This window comes from Macaca mulatta, chromosome 20, assembly GCF_049350105.2.
Source record: "Macaca mulatta isolate MMU2019108-1 chromosome 20, T2T-MMU8v2.0, whole genome shotgun sequence".
Classification (NCBI taxonomy): Eukaryota; Metazoa; Chordata; class Mammalia; order Primates; family Cercopithecidae; genus Macaca; species Macaca mulatta.
In genome coordinates this window covers 81,335,205-81,351,619 of record NC_133425.1, presented here as the reverse complement: position 1 = coordinate 81,351,619, position 16,415 = coordinate 81,335,205, and the positions used below count along the sequence as shown (strand labels likewise).

General features: G+C 50.6%; 1 long non-coding RNA gene across 1 annotated transcript; it reads left to right on the top strand.

Annotated features, from left to right (window-relative positions):
• The first annotated feature begins 101 nt into the window (after positions 1–101).
• LOC144338310 (uncharacterized) lies at positions 102–15,892 on the top strand. Its single transcript, XR_013412308.1, has 2 exons — positions 102–1,802; positions 12,876–15,892. It is a non-coding gene; the product is annotated as an uncharacterized LOC144338310 (long non-coding RNA).
• The last annotated feature ends 523 nt before the right edge of the window (positions 15,893–16,415 follow it).

The following is a 16,415-nucleotide window of genomic DNA, read 5'->3' as shown; positions in this document are numbered from 1 at the left end:
GATTGGTTCAGGAATGGGCATGTGACGCAGTCCTGACCAATGAAATGTGAGACAAAGTTGCCGGGTTTGCGTGAGGCGGGGGGGCTTCTGGGACGTCTCTTCCCTCCAGAAGGATGCCCGGGAGGGGTGGTCTCTCTTCTTCCTCCAGGTTCTGTTGCCCAAATGTAACCCCTAGAGCTGCTGCCACCACTTTGTGGCCAGATTAAGGACAAGGCTAACGTCAAGGATGGCAGAGCAGAGAGACGGCAAGAACCTGGGTCCTGGAGGACGTCTCTGAGCCGTGGAGTCGGCAACCGGGAAGCCTGCCCTAACTTCCTGTTGTGTGAAATGATAAACGCCCTCATCCTGGAAGTCTGTTTGGTCCTGTTTCTGTCTCCGGCACAGGAGACAGAAGCTGAACCCCACGCGTTGCCTATGCCTGACTTAGGAAGGGGGGCCCTTCCTCCAGGACGACACCCATGTCTGGAAGAGCAACACAGCTGGCTTCCAGCTCAACTTGATCCCCACACCAGGAACCCCTTCTGGTGAATATCCCACATGGCCACGTCACACAGGGCATCTGGCGAAACCCCCGGGTCGCACCTGCCAGGCTGGCGCATCTACAGAGAGAAAGAGAGCTCAGTCCCTCCGTTTCTGGATGACTCTGGCCTTTGAGAAGCTCAGGGAGGTGCCAAGCGGTGGGTGTAGCCCCCACCCTCCACCTCAATCAGCCCCCTCCGTGTACTTCACAAAATACAGTTCACGTTTCCTTGATTTTTACTCAAAGTGTGATTTAAATGCAACTTCAAATCACACCCTCTTTTTTTCCCACCGGAATGATCCCTGAGCAACCCTTGATGGAATTCCTAAAGATGCGGCTGCAGCGTGAACTCCTCTGACCTGCTCCTCTGCCCATCGGCCCCCAACCCAAGGGTGCTGGGAGGAAAATTAAGGCTCTGAGAGGCCCTGTCTGTTCTTAACTCTGCTGAAGACCCGGAGGTGGGTGGATATGAGTTTTCCACGAAATGCCCTCAGGACCCAGGTGTTTCCAAAGTGGATCCAAAACTCTGCCCTGTTGTCCTCCCACAGGACCACTCAAGCTCAATGACTTGGGAAGTAAGGGGGCGTTGGTGGGGCCCAGGGGATGTGGGACAGGATGGAGTTCAAGAGCCAGGAGAGTATTTTGCCTTTGACCCCTGGGGCTCCTTGCAAGAGGTGGCCAGCACTCAACTTCTGTCTCATATTTGAAAGGGAAGCTGGCCAGTTTCATTTTCTGACCTGGGCTGACTTGCACGGCCAGAGCACACTGGAGAGCCCTGCTGAAACTTCCAGAAGACCCAGATGGCTGGACCACTCAGCATGGCAACCAGAAACAGCAGCAGCCTTGGTGAACACACCCACCAACCACCTTATCCAGCCACAAACATTTGCTGACCTCCCAGCTCACGGAGCCAGGACACTCCAAAGAGGCAGCTCAGTGTGATAAACAAAGATCAGAACTTGGGGTCGGCTGGATCCAGGTTCAGGTATCAGCTCTGACCGTTTCCAGCTGTGTGTTCTTTGGCAAATGACTTCACCTCTCTGGTCCTGTCTACAAAATGGGGATGATAACAATAGGTCCCTCTCAGGACTTTTGGCAGGACCAAATGAGACAGTGTACCCAAAGCACTGAGCTCGCTCCCTGGCATAGGCACGTGACTCATGATAGGAATGCACAGCACTTGACGTTTTGCAAAGCACTTTCTTGGCTGTCACGTCATCACCCTGCAGGGCCGTTGCTCTGTTTGTGAAGGGGAGTAAACCATCCTGAAGCAGAAGTTCAGGTAATGCCCTCCACGCCTCCCCAGCACAGCTCCTTGAAACCGATGGTCATCTGCCCCAGGCTAGGTTTCAGTGTGGAAGCTCCCATGCTGGGTGACTCTGGCAAGTTACTTCCACTTTCTATTCCCAGTTTCCTCATCTCCAGGGTCCCTTTTCCTGCAGCATGCTGAGATTTCCTGCTAGACTTGATGTCTACAGCCTTAATTACCTGTTTAATACTTACTGTGTGCCTCTCAGTGCCAGACAGAGGCTAGGTACTTAAATACCTCATTTCCAATCCTCACAGCAACCTTGGGAGGTAAACCATTTTATCCCCATTACACAGATGGGGAAACTGAGGCTCAGAGAGGGGATTGCCACAGGCCACACAGTGAGTGAGTGGCAGCGATGGGATTTGAACCCACGTTGGTCAGATTCCAAACTCCATGTTTTACCCTGATGTTGCCTTTGGTTCAGACCTTCCAGTGGCCACCTTAGCTTCTTTGCCAGTAACCAGACTTTACCGTTGGACTTTTCCGTTGGTCATTCAATGTAAAACTGTGTGATGTTGTTGACAGAAAACCAGACCCGAGGGTAGATGTGTTCATGTAAATCTATTGTCACTGCATAGAAACCAAATTAGAATCCCCTCTGGTGCGGGGGCAGCAGCCTCTTTCACTCCAGCATCCGCTGTGCACGGTTCTGTGCAGATTCCTGCTCTGGGTGTGTAGTTAGGAAACAAGGCCCAGCCCTGCCCTGATACGCTCGCTGCCTGGGCGGGGTCACTAGACAACTGATACAACCCAAGAAGAGCCTGAGAGAGGCCTGCAGAAATGTCCAGAAAGCTGCATTCAGCTCTTGTTTTGCATTGCAGCTTCCTTTAATGTTCTCTTGAAGCCATGAGCACGTAGGGCCCCCACTCAGGGAACCATCTCGCTGGCTTCCTCATCCCCAGTGCCTAAAGCAATGCCTGACCTAACGTTGGTGCTCAGTAAACATTTTCTTAATTAGCTCACAAATAACTGAATGAGTGAATGAATGAGGGAATTCATTAGCAGGTCAAATCGCTTGAAGAGAGAGCTTGTTTACTGTTACGATCTGTGTGGCCGTGGAGCCCATGGTGTCATTTTATTTATAACAATTTGTACTTATTATTATATGGACAGGTAAGTTTTTCAGTCACTATTTACAATTTAGGACTCAGCTTGTGGACAAAGAACTCACTTCTCTGCAGTTAAGGAGCCAGATTCTAATACTGGCCTATTAACGATTCCCTGAGAGACCCATAACTGATTTTCCCACCTCGCCAGAACTCTCCAGACCCAAGCTTTTTATATTCTACAGAGAAATCTAAAGTCGCTGCCCCCAGAAGTCAGCAAGGCCCGTGATGTGCTAGAGGCAGCTTCGCTAACTGTGAGAGCTGATTGTGTCCAGACCTTCCCAGGGCACCTTCCACGTTCAATGACATCACGATAGTGGCTTGAAATCAGCCGCTGTGGGAATATTTATGAGATGGAAACTGACAAGTGCTTTTTTTTCTGGAGAGCCAGTTCTTAAATTTCTACCAGCATACCCCTCTAGAAGGCCCAAATTTCTTTGAAGTTTCTGGTCTTATGTTTAAAATCTCGGCATATACCATGGAATACTATGCAGCCATAAACAGAACAAGATCATTTCTTTGCAAGAACATGGATGGAGCTGGAGGCCATCATCCTTAGCAAATTAATGTAGGAACAGAAAACCAAATACCACATGTTCTCACTTATAAGTGGGAGCTAAATGATGAGAACACATGGACACATAGAGGGAAACAACACACAATGGGGCCTGAGGGTGGGGGATCAGGAAAAGGAACTAGTGGGTACTAGGCTTCGTACTTGGGTGACAATTTAATCTGTACAATAAACCCTCATGACACAAGTTTGCCTGTGTAACCAACCTGCACATGAATCCCTGAACGTAAAATAGGAGATTTAAAAATGACAGTAATCCCTAAGATCCTCTAATAACTAATGTTAAAAATGTTCCCAATTATTCATCCAAAAATTCTTAAAGACAATGTATTTTGCCATGGTTATACCTCTATATTTCAAATAAAATCACATTTTGGGGCCAAAGTTTAAAAAACTAAAATTCCCGTATATTCTGCACTTTGAAAAACTTGACTTTTGATTTTAGTAAAAAAACATTTTAATGACCAATTATATGACGGCAATCTTTTATTAAAATGGATGCTCTGAGAGGCTGCCATGTTTATCCTGCGCCTTGTTACATCTTTCTGCAACTGGGTTTCCTAGTTTAAAAAACAGAGCCCTGGGGAGGGAGGGATGAACAGGTGGGCAGAGAGCGTGTAGAGGAGTGGAACGATTCTTTCTGCCTGAGACTGCGATGGTGGGTGAGTGCCATTACACACTCATCCAAACCTACAGAATGTCTAACACCAAAAGTGAACCCGAATGTCCACGGTGGACCCTGGGTGATAATGAAGTGTCTATGTAAGTTCATACATTGTAATCAATGTCCCACTGTGGTGTGGGACGTGGTTGGTGGGGGAGGCTGTGCGGCGGCGGTGGGCAGGCTGCATGTGTGGGTGGGTGGGAACCCTCTGTGCTTTCTGTTCAATCTTGCTGTGAAGCTGAAACTGACCTGAAAAAATAACATCTATATTAAAAATTATTTTTAAAAAAAAAGAGCATGGCATGATTTCCAGGTGTCCTTCCAGATCTAAGATTCCATAGGGCTTTTGTCTCCTTTCTTTAATTAGCGCCAGCGAAAGTAGGATTTCCTGGTACCGGTTCCTACTCGTGTAGGGAAGGAACTGCAGCTTACACAGGTGCCGGTACATTCACCGTCAGATGTCTTCACCATGTGGTTAGAATTTGGGGAAGATGAGGCCAAGGGGAGGTTTGATTCTTCTAGCACGGTGGTTTCTCCAAGACTCTTCTGGCCACGTGCGTCAGGATCACCTGTTGAGTTTATGAAGCTACAGACTTCAGGACCTGGCTGAGACCTACAGAGTTGGAAGCCCTGGGGACAAGGCTTGGGTATTATTTTAAGTTCGGGAATACAATCTCTGCTTGGGTGACCATCCCACAGCCCCAGCCAAGCAGTGGCAGGTGGGCTGTTCCAGGAGCATCAGGAGAATGCAGGGGAGTTCCCTGCCATCCGCTCCACCACTCACCATGGCCTGACTGTGCAAGGCCCTCCGCCCCTTTGAGCCTCAGTTTCCCCAGCTATAAGATGGGGATGATGATGTTCACCAACTCCATGGGAATGGTGCATGAATTAAATCAGACACCCCTGGTTAGAAAGCGTTGGCTCCACCATGAGTAGCCCCTGCCCCACCTTGCACTTGTGCTGCCCTCGTGCCTTTCACACACGAGTCTTCATCAGAGTCTCATGCCCAACCGAGACACCAGTCAGGACCGGCACTTGTACCCCTGGTCAGCAGAGGTGGAAACACCCACAGTCTCTAAGAGACTGTGCCAATTGCCAGCAGGGATAAAGTCAAATTTCCTTCGCCTGGTCATCCACATCACCCTAGACATGCAGAGGTGCTTATGGGGGTGATTTGGGAGGCATGAATGCATCAAAACGACACTCCGGGGGAAATCCCCAACTGAAATCACCCCTGCATCCCTGGTACCCTTGTAGGAGCTAGGCACTGACAAACGTTGGGATGTGGCCACAGCTCCCATCACCAAGTTAGTGATCCATATGCAGAGACCTGAAATGGCCATAACACCCTATGCATTTAAATAGTCACTCAGCAAGTACTTACTGAGCACGTTCTGTGTGCTGGACACATGCAGGTACTTACTGAGCACGTTCTGTGTGCTGGGCACGTGCAGGTGTTTACTGAGCATGCCCTCTGTGCCAGGCACTCGTGGGAGCTGGAGATGCACCAGTGTGCATAGACCCTGCCCGCATGGCGCTCACCACCTGCAAGGGGCCACGAGCTATATCAGTGTCAAGCCATGACAAGTACTCTCAAGAAAAATAAAGTCAGACACGCCAGAGAAAGAGAGGGGAGCCCTCTCTGAGGAGGTGATGTTTGAGCAGATCCCTGGACAAAGCAAAGGGAAAGTGGTGTGAATAAATGGAAGTGTTCTGGGAGGAAGGGGGCGCAGTACAAAGGCCTGAGGTAGGACCACACTTAACATGTTTGTGGACAACAAGGAGCCCTATGGTTGTAGTGGAGTGGGGGGTGCAAGGGATGGGGGGAGGCGCTGGAGAGGTGATCAGGGGCCAAATCGTATTGGCCACTCCATAACGCCACTCCTGGGCATTATCCTAACAGAGGGATTAAACAGAAGCAGAAATCCACACTCAGGCACTGGCAGCGTTGGTCCTGAAAACCAGACATTTACAAGCGGCCTGAGTGGCCATCCACACGGGGCTGTTTCGTGGGCAATGGCGCTCTGCTCCCCAAGCCCGCTGAATGACAGTTACCAGATTTTGTAGCAATGAGGAAAACGGGCATGATATAATAAGTTCAAAATATGTCTGGCACCTGAATGAAGACCGAGAGCTGTTGGGTTAGTGTGGGAGGAATGTGGGGAGCAGTTCTTTTTTCCCCTTTTCAAATTTTATATAATGCGGTTGCTGTATTATTTTTATGATTTAAAAAAAATGAAGGGAGAAAATGTGTTCAAACCAAACCAATGGCTGAGTGAGGGGAGGCAACGAAAAAGATCAGTTTCCCTTCCTCCTGATACACCCCACCAGGGTTTCGGGTTTTCTCACCACTGTTTGCTGGAACCCAGCCAGCCCAGGGAGTACTATGCCCGGGCAAGTACTATGCCCGGGTCCCACTCCTCTTGTCCAGTCCCAGATGGGCCACATGGATTCTCGGGAACGGGAGACTCCTGCTCCCTAAACAGCCTTCTTGCCCAAAGCCTCACTGGACATCTAGAGCAGGCAGTGGAGGCAGGGATGGTGGCGGGGGAGACATTCTTGCAGGACACCTGAAAAATGCCTCATCCCTTCAGCCCTGTGTGTCCTTACTACAGAGGCAGGCAGGCACTGTAGATTCTATTCTAGTTATTATTTTCCTGATTCTAAGACAGGCTCGTACAAAGACATGTCACCTTCAATGAAAACAACACCTCATTAAAGGTTTTACTTTTTTTTTTTTTAGATAAGGTCTCACTCTGTCACCCAGGCTATAGTGCAGTGGGGCAAGCACAGCTCCCTGCACTCAAACTCCTGGGCTCAAGCGATCCTCCTGCCTCAGCCTCCTGAGTGGCTAGGACTACGGGCTTGCGTCACCTCACCCGACTAATTTTTAAATTTTTTGTAGGGACAGGGTCTCACTATGTTGCCCAGGCTGGTCTCAAAACTCCTGGCCTCAAGTGATCCTCCTGCCTTGACCTCCCAAAGTGCTGGGATTACTGGCATGAGCCACCATGCCTGGCCTAAAGATTTTATTCTATAATAAAATAGCTTGCTCCTTCTGTATCTTACAACTCACCCAAAACAAACCCACCCTACATGGCACTACAGGCAGAAAACCAGCCATCAAGAGTGTGAGGGCATCTCATTAGGTAATCTCTTCTGTTAAAAATGAAAGACATCAAGAACCATTCCAGTTGGGTTCCGGAGTCTTACAGTTTCCAGTTTCTGATATTTATCTCTCACTGTATTCCCAGCTGGGCTCAGCTCAATGCACAACAGGCCCCATTAAATGAACAGAAACTGGCTGGGAAAGGGTGCGGTGAGGGGTGGGGCCGAAGCCCATCTGCCAGGCGAGGGCCTGGGAACCCGGTGAGGAGCAGGCGGGCCCCCACCTCAGCTTCGGGTGTGGTTTCTGCATCTGCTCAGGCTACAGGAATAGGATGAGCTCTGGTGTCATGGAGAATGAGAATGTGGAAGTGGAGAGTCCAAAGGAGGGCTGCAGAGAATGAGCAGAGGAAGGGGAGGGTGGTCCTCAGACCTGCACTCAAGGGGACCCTGGATCTCATTGGAGCCCTCGCTCACTGTGGGGTCTTAGTCAAGCCACCATTTAATCACTCTGAGCCTCGGTGTCTTCCTCTGTGGAAGTGGAAACAATGAGAACAGATGTGGAGGCATTAGTCCCCCAAATGTCCACAGCCCAACCCCCAGAGCCTGTAACTATGTCGGGTGACCTGGCAGTGGGGAACGACAGTTGAGGGTGGAATGAAGGTGGCTCATCAGCAGATTTTAAAATAAATTATCCTGGACTTTTCAAGTGGACCCAATGAAATCACAAAGCCCCTTGAAAGTAAGACAGGAGAGGGCTGGAGGGCCATGTCAGGACTCAACCAGCTGACAGATGGAAGAAGAGGACAGGGGCCAAGGAGTGCAGGTGGCCTCTGGAAGCTGGAAAAGGCAAGAAAATGAGTTCTCCTCTGGAGCCTCCAGAAGGAACCAGCACTGCCCACGCTTGGATTTTAGCCCAGTGAGACCCACGTTAGACATGACCTCCAGCACTCTAAGATGCCTTTGTGTTATTCTAAGACACCAAGTTTTGGCCAGGCACGGTGGCTCGCTTGCTGTGGCCTGTAATCCCAGCACTTTGGGAGGTCAAGGCGGGTGGATCACTTGAGGTCAGGATTCGAGACCAGCCTGGGCAACACGGTGAAACCCTGTCTTTACGAAAAAATACAAAATTTAGCTGGGCGCAGTGGCACACGCCTGTAATCCCAGCTACTCAGACGGCTGACACAGGAGAATCACTTGAATCCAGGAGGTGGAGGTTGCAGTGAGCTGAGACTGCACCACTGCACTCCAGCCTGACCAACAGAGACTCTGTCTCTAAATAAATAAATAAATAAATATCACAAAGACACCGAGTTTCAGCAATTTGTTGCTGCAGCAGTTGGAAGCTGGCTCGTGCGCCTGCCAGGGTTGTGGGTGTGAAATGAACGCATGCATACACAGTGCTCAGCAGTGTCTGGCACGTTGGAAGCACCCTGCAGATGGCAGCTACTTTTATCTCTGAGAGAGTGATGTGGGGGTTGGTGCCGACCCACCGCTTCCCTGATGTCCAGTCCCCAGGCTTCGAGCAGCTATGGCAGCAGCCGGCCTGGCGCACCTCTCACGATGGCCCTGGTCAGTAAGACTGGGCCTGGGTCAGCAGGCAGTCATCAGAGCCATTTCTCCCTTGCTCACTGGGCAGAGGTGTAGATTCACGCAGTGGGGAAGTCGCCTCCTTTTCCCCAGCACCAGGTCTGGAGCAGCAGCTCTCAGCCCTGCCAGCCAGGACCAGTTGTTCCCTAATCTTGGGGCCAGTCCAGGAGTCCATTGTTTTTGAGTCCCCCAGGTGATCCTAATGGACACCCGGGGTCAAAAGTCCTCTAACCTAGAAAGAACACTGACCAAAGGTTGATGCGCTGACCTTGACCACTACAATACCAGTGACAACAGTGACAGTGGCGGCCACCATTTGCTGACAGAGTACTGGCTAAACACTTTACATATGTTATCTACTCAAATCCTTAAACCCGATTTGTAGGTACTATTGGCACCCCCACTTCATAGATGAGAAAATTGAGGTTCAGGAATGCAGAGAAACTCACTCACAGTCACTCAGTGATAGAGGGGTGGGGCCTGGATTGGAAATTACAACCATCCAACGTGAACGTCTTCCCCTCAGCCACAAATGTGTGAATCCTCACCCAGTAACACACGGTGTGCAGGGTGGCCACTCTCCCAGGTCCCCTAGCTCCCTCACAGCAGATATGGGGCTATAATGGAAGGAAGCTCCACTCTGGTTCAGAGAGACCTGCGTTCAAGTTTGGACTTGAGGGGCAAGGTGTAAAATACATCTTCCCATCACTCATTACATAGGACTTCCTGGTCTGCGACTCACTTTGAAAAGAGTTACCTGGAATCAAGCCTTATCATAATGAATATCTTTGCAAAATAAGTGCCACACACTTTGAAAAAGATGCTTCATTCGTAAAGAAACAGAAGTATGTTTTGTTCAGAGAATTATATATTTTTGAGAGTGTCGTGCCCTCCAGCCAAGCTGCCCTGGAGGCCTTTGGTTGAAGGGCCAGGTTTATTCCTCCCTGCAATGAGGGTGGACACTCCCCATAGGAACTTTTTGGTGAGAGGGTGTTGGGAAGAGCCCCTGCAGGGCTTGGGGTTTGGATGGATGGTGGGAAGGGGAGGGTCTAGGGAAGTGGGGCTCAGTAGAGCAGGAGGCGAAAGAAAGGGAGCGATTCTCCGGGTGGGTGCTTCAATCACTGTCACCTTTAAGACAGGGGAGACCTGCACCAGCATAAAGCTGAGATTGGTCAAGAAACAGCCATTCTTCATTTGAGTGGGGAAAGGGGAATAATTGGTGTTTGTGGGTGACACCGTGGCCTGTCTTCGTCTCACTACTGTGATCCCAGAGTGACCTTCTGTGCAGCTGGTGTTCGGGGAGATGGTTTATATCAAACAGGAGAATGATTCAGCCCGGCCAGGAGCTCCAGGACAGTTCCCAGGTGTCAGTGGCTCCTACTTTCCTCCCCAAGAGTAATTAGAGGGAACCCTTTTAAAGCCATTCTACCATTCCTCCTTTTCACATTGGCCTTCCACACCATGTCTGAAGTTACAGACTCTGGCTGGATATCTGCATTCCACACTCAGGCAGATCACCTGTGGAATTATCCATGTTTTTCAAAGCATTTTCCACATAGCACTAGTTCTGTAAACTTCATGGGAGTAATGGAACAAAAAGGTTCCCTGAACTACCGCATTTGGGAAGCACTGGGTTCTTTGCTGCAGGACTTATCAGAGCCTTTAATATGCTCCTGTGCATTGTGAAACATCCAGAAAGAAATGGGGTATTTTCTAAGCTTGTTTGGTTACATAACTTTCATTTTTTTGGCTGAGTTGCAAATGGGTCAGTATCCTTCGGAACAGAGTTTATAAAATGCTGTCATAAGGGGTCTAAAACAAGGGCATCTAACTGGTAGGACATGGGTTCCTGAGGCACCCGGGGAGTCCTCACGTGGAGTTCACATCACAGAGGCTCGAACACATATACCCAGATGTGGTCGGAACACATCCTAAACGAGAACACATTCTAAATGAGAAGCTGCTGTGATTAGGGACACATTGTTGGCCAAAGCGTGTTAGAGAATTCAGCACGGCGTGTGATAACTAAGGAGGTTCCTGGTCCATAGAGAGGGAAGAAAAGCCCCATGTGTGCTGACTGACACTGCACACCCCTCGGCCTCTCCGTGCTCGTCGTTGGCCCTCCTTCTCCACCCTCCAGTTAAGAACTGGCCTCCTCCTAGCTCCCCCATGGAGCACGCTCCTGCCTGCTCAGCAGCTCCCCGTGTGCCGTCGTCTCTGACCAGCCGGTCCTACCTGCTCCCTCAGCCACAGACGCCCCTCTGCCAGGAAGCCTGCCTGCACTCACCAGGCAAGGTCAAGGCCTCTGCTGCGTTTTCCAGCAGCCCCTTCCCAGCTGTGATTTGCTAATTCTTCTCTACACTTGATTATTGCAGGGAGTGGGGTGGGGGGATTCCCTGCCCCGGGTGACTGACGGGGCCAGGTCTGTTTTGCGCTCTGTTGCAACCACAGCTCCTAGTATTGGACTTGGCATAAAACAGGTGCTCAACAAACATTTGTTGAATGAATAAATGAATATGAGGTCTTTGCACAGTATGTTAATATGGATTTTATTTTTTAGAAACAGGGTCTCACTCTATCGCTCAGGCTGGAGTGCAGTGGCACAATCATAGCTCACTAGATCCTTGAACTCTTGGGCTCAAGGGATCCTCCTGCCTCAGCCTCCCAGGTAGCTAGAACTACAAATGCTCACCTCTATGCCTGGCTAATATTTTTTATTTTTACTTTTTTGCTGAGATGGAGGTCTCACTATGTTGCCCAGGCTGGTCCCAAACTCCTGGCCTCAAGCAATCCTTTCACCTCAGCCTCCTAAAGTTGTGCGATTTCAGGCATGAGCCGCTGTGCCTGGCCTATCTCAATATTTTAAAGGGCCCCTAAGACTCAAATGCCGAAGACCACAGGTCAAGAAGATGCATACAAGTCTTCACATTTGCTGGGTGTGGTGGCTCATGCCTGTAATCCCACCACTTTGGGAGGCCAAGGCGGGTAGATCACGAGGTCAGGAGTTCGAGACCAGCCTGACCAACATGGTGACACCCTGTCTCTACTAAAAATACAAAAATTAGCTGGGCATGATGGCAGGCACCTATAATCCCAGCTACTCGGGAGGCTGAGTCAGGAGAATCGCTTGAACCCAGGAGGTGGAGGTTGCTGTGAGCCGAGATTATGCCACTGCACTCCAGCCTGGGCAACAGAGTGAGACTCCATCTCAAAAAAAAAAAAAAAAAGTCTCAACACTTAAAAAAATATTAATAGGTGCAGAGTGACAGCCAAGGGATGTGAGGGTTTTTTTGTGGGAGGAGAGTGATGAAAACGTTCTAAAATTGACTCTGGTGACAGTTGCACAACTCTATGAAAGGCCATTGAATTGTATACTTGTGATGGGTCAATTGTATGGTGTGTGAATTCTATCTCAAAGTTGTCACAGAAAACAGGTGAATCTGGGCAAAACGTTTGGGAGTATTCTTTGTGCGATTCCTTATAACTTTCTTCTACATTTCAAATTATTTACCAGTACGGTTTTTTAAATGGGTGAATCAGATCTTAAGTCAGGGGGATTTTAGAAATCTTCCCTGTCCTCCCTCACCCAGTAAGCATTTATTCCGGATTTATTCCACGCTGTGCTTGTCACGATCGTGAGCACTGGACAGGCATTCATTCCCTCGGTCCTCAGTGCCCTCCCGGGACGTAGGTCCTATGGATTTCCCCACTGTACAGGTGAGGAAACTGAGGCCCACCGAGGGGCATGGCTGGCCTCCATTTATAGTAAAGAAAGCAGGACCCGAAGTCGGGATATCTCCCCGGAGAGACTGGACCCTTCCCTGTGGAGCCAGCCTGACCCAGGGCCAAATCCCGGCTTCCATGTTGGTTATGGGGTGTGGGTCCAGAGATGAGCCCTGAAAAAAAAAAAAAGGCAGGATGGTGTTTGTGTGCGTGGTGTTTTGTTTTGTTTTTTTTTTTCCCAAGGAGTGTAATTCAGTCGCTCGCACATGTCTTGCCCACAGCACCTGGGCCAGTTTCTGGCCGGAGGGGCCTCAGAAACCTCAGCGGCGCCTGTTGCAACAGCTTGGCTACCACACGGCAACACCGACAGCTGCTCAGGAAGACACGGCGTCAGGCTGCCCGACACAGGTGGCGGGGACAGGGATGGACCACCCTGGCCAAGCGCAGCGTGGATTCCGGCCTCCAGGCCCAGCGGCGTGACTGCCCTGCTGGGGGACCGTCACCTCCCCGCTCCTAGGTGAGGTGAGATCCTGAAACCGAACCTGCCTTGACCAGTTCCCCCTTCCAACGCCAACGAAACATGGGACTTCCACCAACGATTCCTCTTTGGGAGTTGTCTGTCCCATAGGGCAGGACGTGGAGAGCTGGATTCAGGAAGTTGCTGGGCGTCTTCAGTTTTCAACTTCGCGTTTTCACTTTTCTTATCAGAAAGGTGCATGAGTAATACTGCGAATGCAGCACCTCGCGCGGTGGAACTACCTTGAGGTGCGGAGTCCCCGAAACTTCACTCTTCTCTTAAGTGAGTGTCAAGGTAGGGATCTGAGATGAAACGAAAGTAGGAATGAAAAGAGCTGAAATAGAAACGAGAAGAGCCAGGGACAGGAGCCAGAGCAGGCCACAGGCGCCGCGTCTCCGTGCAAGACGGGAATGTTCTACATGCAGAGTGCACTCTGGATGGTCTCACTAGGGGGACAGCACCATCCCAGAAAGGGACGCAGTTTCGTGAGCCACCCGGACCTGGCTCCACCCGTGGGCAGCAGCTACCTGACACGCAAAATCATTTCTCCTCTGTCAGCCTCAGTTTCGTCTGTAAAATGGGGCATTAATGCCCACCTTGCCAGGTTGGAGAGGGTGAAGTCAGCATGCCCATCAATGGGTATTAGGACATTAGTCATAATAACTAAGATTTACTGAACACCTGTTTTCTCTGTCAATCAAACAATATTATGCAACATTGAGGTGTTTCCCCACCACGGGCTGGGCGTTTCGCTGAGAACGGGCTGGCTGTGTCCTTCTTTGCTAGTCAGAGCCATCCTGCAAGGCTGTCTTCTTACTCCTATTTCACAGATGAGAAGACTGGCATCATCAGGGCCAAGTCCAGCCCAGAGTGGGTGTAAGTTTGTGAGCTTGCTGCTTAAACAACCTAAATAGGGTCCCTCTTCAGGATAAAAGTACAAAATGTGCCACACGTGCCCTGTAAGGGAGCAGGCAAGAAGGGAGACCTGGAGTTCCAGCTTCATTAGCCTGGTGATCCATCTGCAGTCCTGCCAGGTTCCCCAAGCCTGGGTGAGCCCAGCACCATGACCTCAACACAAAGGGCAAAGACCTGATGCGTGCAGAGGAGGAAGCTGTTTTCCTAAAGCAGTCAGCAATATGTCACCCTGGGGCCTTGGAGGGGAGCAGGTGTGGACCAGCACGGGGAGGAGGGAGGAGGCCAGCATGGAGGCAGGCAGTGCAAGGGAAGGGAGGGGGCAGGAGCAGGGCTGAGAGGGAGGCATGCAGAAGGGAGGCAGGAGGAGGCTGCCCTGGTAGGTGAGTGCCCCTACGAACCGTGGCGTGCTGAGGCCACTGAGGGTGAGAGGTGGGTACTGGCCCCACAAGAGCCAGGTTCTGGGATGTTCCCTGTGGCTCTCAGGTGGATAATGGAGCACGGCAGCCAGCCTGAAGACCTGGAGGCCAGCTGGGAAGCTGTCATGATTTCATTTTAATTAATTTAAACTTAAATAGCCACATGGGGCTCGTGGCCACAATATTGGGGATAAGAGAACATTAAGTTGGGGGCTCTGATGTGATCTCCCCACATGGCTGAAGATAGCTCTGTCGGAGGTGTAGGAAGCAGCCAAGAAGGGTGGCCAAATGTTTGCAGGGAAACCAGTTACCCCACTATGGGAATAACCCAGGGGAGAGATGGTGGTGGCCTGGAGGGAGCAAGGCAGCTAGGCAGCATGTGGGTTCCTAACTTCATAGCTGTCCTCACTGGAGAACTAGGAGCCAGAAGGAGGAGGAGGAGCTTTGGGGTGAGGGGAGAGGGTTGCAAGGATGAATTTGGGTTAAGACGTTTTGAGTGTGAGGTGCCTGCAGGCTGTCTGGGCAGAGCAGTTCAGAGGGTATTCCTTAGATGGTTCTAGAATTCATTGTAGTGGTGCTAAAGACATGGACTTGGAAGTTGTCAGCCAAGGGTGGCAGCTACATCGTGGGAGTAGATGTGGTCCCATGAGAAGACCCAGGATGGACCTGAACAGCCCAAGGAGATGACAGAAAGTGACCTGAAATTCCCTCCTGGCGATGCCACCAACACATCTGAGCACACACGGGCACTCTTGGACTTGGGGGCGCTATCTCAGTTACTGCTGGCCACCCATCCTCCCCATCTTTAACCCCCCACCCAGTGCCAGCTGGATACCCTGCCTGTTCTCACCTGGCAGCCTTCTCTGGCTACCTGCATCTCCTTTGCTGCCTGGGCAGCAGCCCAAAGTAGCAAAGAATTCACAGCCTCTGGCAACAGCCCTTGGATGTGTCCCTTTCACCTTCATAACAGCCCTGAGAAGCAGGTACTGTCAGTATCATCCTGCTGTACAGATGAATAAGGTGGGGCACAGAGAGATGGGGCCACTGGCCCACAGTCCCACAGCTTGTGGGTGGCAGAGCCAGGATTCCAGCCAGGCCACCTGTCACCAAGTGGCACTTATAGCTGGTCATGCCTCCTCGTAGTTGTACCCGGCTATGCCCAGCATGCGTGCTCATGCCATTCACCTGCCCTGACATTGGGCTGCTTCCAGCCATATCCGTGGGGCCCTGCGGGAGAGGAGCAGCAGCATGTGTTATGCTGTTGGCGCCGGCCCTGCCCCAGGTGCTCTCCATGCACTGTATCCTCGCCAGCCCACTCTAGGGGCTTCTCTCATCCCCGGTCTCCACTGCAGGCCCAGCGCTGGGGCTGCTGCTTCACTGGAGGAAGCTTCTATCTTCACACTCAAGATTTGGTGTTAAAAAATAAAGAAAAATAAAGCTGGGTTCAAAATTAGCACAAGATTCGCTACAAAGAACACAAGACACAATTTCCTGTATGGTTTTTTTTCTTCAGTTTTTTTAAGACTTCCAGAAAAGTTTCCACTGCAACACTGAGACCAAAAGGGTAGAAAATGCAAATGTGAGGATCCAACCTTGAGCCATCATCTGCCCCCAGCACAGGGCAGCCACAGAGAGATCAGGAGAGGGACAGCCAATTCCTAAAGACCAGAGGCTCCAAATGGGAGATGGGCAAGAATCGTGAGGGGTCACCAAGACAGTGGGCTCCTTTGACCCTGTGCCCTGAGCCTGTAGGTGCTTGGCTCCATACATGGATGGAGGATGCATGGGGAAGTGGGGAGCTGATGAATGGGTAGATGAGTGGATGGATGGTTGAGTAGGTGGATGCATGGATGATGAATGTGTGGGTGGATGAATGAATATAAGTGAGTGAGTGAGTGAGTGAATAATGAGTGAACTGTGTTTCTAAAAAACATATCACTTGACAGCTAACAACCAGTGTGAGAGGAAACACA